Raw genomic sequence first — 6201 nt, 5'->3', positions numbered from 1 at the left:
CTAATCTGTCCTTTATTTCGGAAATGACTTGCGATATTCTCGCAACCTTACAAATCTTAATCTCAAAAACTCTCTAATTTTCGCAGGACCATCACATCTTTTTCATGATTTTAGCTGACGTCGTTTATTATATCATTTCTAAAATTGTTCTGCGACGTTGTTCTACATTTATCACACGTATTCTTTCTTCCATCTGTTTCTTGACACGTCTTATGTAACCGCTGCTTTTCAACCGCTCACCTCTTTTCGTCTTAATGGTGTTTATTTCTTCGAGTAAAAAAATATCCTTTATATACTCATCTTACTCTTCTTTCCACTTTCTTTTTACTTTCTCTTTTTTTTTTTATTCTCTCATCTCCGCAACTCTGTTATTCTTCTGCAAGTTCTTCTGCTGTAATTTTTCCCCCTTCAATCTTCTTACTTTTTATTCATTCCCATACTCTATATTCAAATATGGCTCCAAGTGGTCATAGACATGAGAAGAATTTAAAAGATGTCCAAAAAGATCTTGCTGATAAAGGTTTCATACTCTCTACCATGCCTGGTGAAAATGCCAAGTCAATTCTTTTTGTCAAACTTTTCTCTGATCAGTACTGTGATGATCAATCAATCATAATTTCGCTAGGTCAGATTCTCGCAGGTCTCCCTATTCCTCTTTATGACCCAGATATTTCTTTATTCTATGAAATTCTCTCCCACTCGGGATTTTCGCGAGCTATCTTCCAACTGAGTGGGGACTGCATCCGTATGATGCTAGAGTTCTCTAACCGTGGTGCTGGTAAAGGATCTCTGTACTCCAAAAACTTAGGGATCCTAAATTCGCAGACCTAGAGATAATTGTTGAGAATTACACAGTAGCGAGTTTCTTTGAGAACTACGAACTTATCTCCATGAAGAAAGAGAATACTCGCTGGGGTATTCTCTTAAAAAAGAAAGATAACATTGATGAAGCTAAAATTCTCATGCAAGATATTGACTGGCATTCTGGTAAAAACACAACTCCTCACCAATCCAAAGATGATAAATGGTCTGTTTTTCCTTTAATGCTAAAAGGACCTTACATTGCTGGGTCAAATGTTCTTCCTGCGAATCTCGCTGCTTATCAACCTTGGGTTTTCTCTTGGACCGAGAAGGAGAAAGAGGTATGTTTCTTCCCGTTTAATTCACTTTATATTTATTTATTTGTCTTTATTCTTTTATTCGTTGACTCTTGCGACATTCTGCAGATCCAAAAACTGAAAGATTTATAACAGGACTGGGAAAGCTAGTACTCTTTAGCTCTTCGCTCATACACAGATGAGGTAAGAAATTTCTCTTATGATTTTAAACTGTATTGTTGCTTCCATTTCTTATTTATATCTGTGTGTGAAGATTATTGCTGAAATAGAAATGCCATGTTGCGAAGATTGGTGATAAAGGCAAAGGTGCTCTTCGCAGAGAAAAATCAACTGCTCCTCCTTCAAAGAAAAGGAAAGTCCGTTCTTCTCTCCTTCAAATATTCCTCTCATGAAAATTCGAAAGTGAGGATGATGAATAATGATCTTGTGAAAGTGAAGATTTCCATGAATCTTCTATGGCTAAGCTCTCTGGCCTCTTTTCTGATTCTTGCAAGGAATGGGAGATACCAATTCGCTAACACCTGCAAGCTCTCGCTACAATTTGCGATGTCCCTTTTGGATGGTGATAGTTTCTTCGTGGAGTTTCTAGATCAGTGACTCCCGACTTCTTGCATTCCTCAATAGTCTGGTATACTTTCTTTTACTTCTTCATTGTCATAACTCAAAATTCTTTCTATATTAATTTTTTTATATCGCAGGCTGGAAAAGCTTCTTTCGCTGTTGCCTCAGATCTAGAGAGGAGACGCGAAAATCTTGAAAAGAAGAATCTTCAATTTCGCACAAAGAATGAAGAATTGGAAGCTGAAGTTAAGGTCTTCGCGAGAAAAATAGACAACTAGAAATTGATTCTTCTTCGTATAAGAACAAAATCTCTAGTCTTCAGCAAGCTAATAATCAGCTTTACGGTATGTTACTTTTCTTTTTCCCTTCATTCATTCATCCTGTTGTTTTATCTTATTTAAATGATCCTTTTTGCAGACATTTATGGTCTTTCTGATGAAGCTACCCTTCTTCGTTCATTTCCTAATGCCTTGGATAATGATACCCTTCTTGAGCGTCTTAATAATTCCTTAAATAGTTTCTCAAATGATAGAATTTCATCTCTTTCTCTAAATGAGCTTAGATCTAAATTTTCGCCTCTTAGAAATTGACCATAGATCTAGTTTAGGCTTAGCCAACCGATTTAAGCGTCTCTTTCTTGATTCTAAAGAGAAAACCAATGAGTTAAGAACCAAAATTAGCGGTCTCATAGATGATAAGGATCGCATCTCTGATCAAGGTGCTAAGGCTTTGGCGAAATTCCAAGAGACTCTTCTTGAAGTTCAACTTGAACGAGATGAAGCTAGCCGCAAGAACATCGAACTCTGCGAAAGGGAAAATCAAATTCGTTCTCGTCTTCTTATAAGTAATGAGGATGAATTTGTTTGGGCTGCGAAAATCTTAGATGATGCCAGAAAAGATTTAGGTGTAAATGTTAGTCTCCAAGTTGAGCATACACCTTGATTAGAGATATGATTTCTGACAGAGAAGGTTACTAACTCTCTTCTTTACTAATCTTTTGCTTCTTATGAATTTTCATCAAGTTAATAATTGATTGTCTTTTGCTCGAAGATTCTGAAAGTAGATATCGTGAAAAGATTGAGGAACTCGAAGCTGAAAAGGAGGAACTCGCAAAGAATCTTTCTTCTCGCAATGACAGGTATTCTAGATTAAATAATCAAATCAAGATCACTGTTGCGAATTTTAAGAATGATGCTATGCATTTTCGCAATCAAACTATCCAAATGGTTTCTGACGATCATAATATCCCTCATTCTGATTATCCTTGTCTCTTGGAAGAGATCCCACAGAATACTCCCAGTCTGATTATTTCTGATAGCGAAGCTGATGATGAAGAATCTGATGGTGATGAAGGTTCTGATGGTGATGAAGATTCTGACCCAGACGAAGAAGAGAACAAGTCTGATGAAGATAATGAAGGATAAACTAAGAAGTAGTCTTTGTTTCTTTCTTTGATTCTATGTAATACTTGTAAATTTATTCCTTCTTTCTGTATATTTGTGTTTCTTTCATTTTGACCTGCATTCATTAAAAAAATTCTTCCTTGCAACACAGTTAATCAATATAATCATTAATTTTTGAATCTTTGTGTAAATATATCATATGGAGACAAATAACATTTTCTAATTTCATTCATTCCCATACTTGCCTCTGTTATTTGTATCCAAATGAGAGATTTTATAAAATTTTCTTATAATGTATAATTTCGCAATCTTATGCGAAGTGAATTTTGGTTCTTTTCAAAATCTCATTCCTGTGTGGTCTTATTTTGCCTTCCTAACTAAAGGTCTTATTATGCCACCTCTTGTCATTGCGACAAAATCGCAGGACGTCCTTGCACTTTCATGCAAAAACCCATTGATCTTGCCTTAACTTTTTCTATTGTATTGTGGCCTCTTCAGGAATGTTGCGACAATATGACAGGCCTAAATATTCTTGCAAAAATAAAGCCCCATGACATTGCCGTCTTGAGACGAAATCGCAGGACGTCTTCGCACTTTCATGCGAAAACCCATTGATCTCGTCTTATCTTTTTCTTTTGTATTATTGCCTCTTCAGGATTGTTGCAAAAATATGACAATCCTTAATACCCTTGCGAATAAAAAGCCTCATGACATTTGCGTCGTAAGACACATATCATCTCCCTAACGGAGGGTGCCGCCCTTATCTCCCCCCTGGTTGCCCCTTCAAGGAGGCGTTCTTCTACCATACAAGGTTATATCCTCCCATCCAGTCTTAACAACATCCAGTTTTTTTCGCATACTCTTATCCCTTTTACCTATAGGGCTTATGGTTACGAGAATGCACCCTAAGTGGGGTTTTCTTCAGGCCGAGTGCAGTATAAGCCAAGACTTGTCAAGAATGGCAAAGTACGTTTCAAACGTCCCTGGCACTCTTGACTCAACCGTGTACCTCGGCGCCTTGATCAGATCTGCACTCCTTGGGGGAGTCCTTATTACCTTAGTCGCCCAACCTAAGTCATATGCTTAAGCTGAGAATCCAAGGTGCCTCTCCCGGATGGGCTTTATTGACCTCAAATCTCCATGACTCAGGTTCCGGTGGCGGTGTAACCTTTCCCTGAGCCATGAAATAGGTACCCCCTTATATGACGTACTTTAGGTCTTACATTTGCCTCTTGCGAAATTGCATTCGCGAACTAGGGTGTAGGCCATAAAGGTTTGCCCCTTTCTCTTTTGTCATTTTTATCTGATTGCCTTCTGTAAAATTCATTATCTCTGCGAGAGTCTCGCACATCATCATATTGTATTTGGATTTCGCAATCTCAATTTTGTCATTCAATAAAATGTATTCTTGAGAATTTTACTTATTGGGAGAGTGTCGCAACAACTTAATCATTCATATATTTCCTGTTTTTATTACCTTTGCCATCCTTTGCTTCTTTATTACTTTCTACTATTGCTTCCTTGGTAGTGGTATGTTCATCATTTTTATTCTGAGCTAGCATTAGTTTTGCAACACCTCATCTTCTTTTCTTTCGATTGCATCCATCATCAACCTCTCACTTCTCTGTGTATCTTTGATTTTGTGTCGCCAGTTTTCCTTCTTGTATGTTCTTCCTTCGCAAGATTCTGTCTCAGTTTCGTAACATCTCTTTCCTTCAACCCAATCTCCCTTTATGATTCCTACACCACTGGGGTGAGATAATTTGATGCATTGGTGGAAAGTTGAAGCTACACCTAGAATCCCATGTAGCCAAAGTCGACCAATTAACGCATTGTAGGGTGATTCTACATCAAAGACACAGAATAAGATTTCGGAAGATATTCCCTTCAATGGAATTCGCATAGGAACCCCCCCCCCTTTAGGCTTGTTAGCAGTACCACTAAAACCATATATCTTATATGTTGAAGGTATAAGATCATCATCTCTTCCTCCCAAAGTTTTATATGTTGAAGTATGATAAAATAAGATGCTCACAGAGCTTCCAGTATCGATTAAAATTCTATTAATTGCTCATGAATCTTCAGCTTCATCATCCTCATCTTCTTTCGGTTTTGGATTAATTTCTAATTTTACTACCAATGGATTGTCATGCACCTCTTCTCCTTCGGGAATTTCTTCTGCGGTAAAAGAAATGATCTGTTTCTGCCATTCCTCTACTGGCGAGATTTTCGCAATATTCATAATTTATCTTCCATCGTTATCTCTTGCGAACACTCTACTCAAAACATTGTCATGAAAATATTCAAGTGTCTTACATGAATGTACGATAGAGTGACAAAATAGATTTTTTGCTTTTGCACCAACTTCTATGAAGAATGTTTCCTTCTTTTTCACCGCGTTCACTTTGTGGCTTATGTGGTTTGGAGGTGGTTCCGTTCCCATGTTCCATGGTGTTGGTATATTCTCCATCAATATTATAGCTTCCCATATTTTCTCCACACTTTCATTTAGAGGTGGCATCTTGGTTTCTTCCCATACTACCTTGTGACCTCCTTGTCCTCTATTATAGTTTTGTCTGTGACCTCCATAAGTTTCTTGTGGTTGATCGAGTCTTTGAATCTTGTTATTTCCACCACGATTGTAGAAATTTATTTCTTTTTCATACTCTTCTTGATCTCGGCTTCCCATAGCCACCAGTTTCTGTTGATTGTTACCCGTCACCTTCTCTTGTTGTACTTGCGAAGTATTCGCTACTGTGTTTATTAGCTTGGGTAATAAGCTTGCATTCGCTGTTTGTGAGCTGGTGTTCGCAACTGGATATGATTCCATTTCATTTTTCCTTTCCTCTAGAGAAATGTATTCTTCTTTAAGTTCTCGCAATTCAGTCATTGTGATCGTATTCTTGACTCTGAAAATGTGGACATACAATAGGTTTGTTGCAAACATAGCATTGATAAATGATAATATAAGATATCTCTCATCTACACGTCCAGCCATTTCGCTACACATAGTTCTCCACCTTTTAGTCAGGTGCTTCAAACTTTCGCCAATCTTCTGTTTTAATCCAAACACATCTTCTATACCAGGTCGCGAAGAATTATTACTTATATATGCCCCT

The sequence above is a fragment of the Papaver somniferum genome, chromosome 1 (assembly GCF_003573695.1).
Source record: "Papaver somniferum cultivar HN1 chromosome 1, ASM357369v1, whole genome shotgun sequence".
NCBI classification, from domain to species: Eukaryota; Viridiplantae; Streptophyta; class Magnoliopsida; order Ranunculales; family Papaveraceae; genus Papaver; species Papaver somniferum.
Note: the sequence above shows the minus strand (reverse complement) of the source record.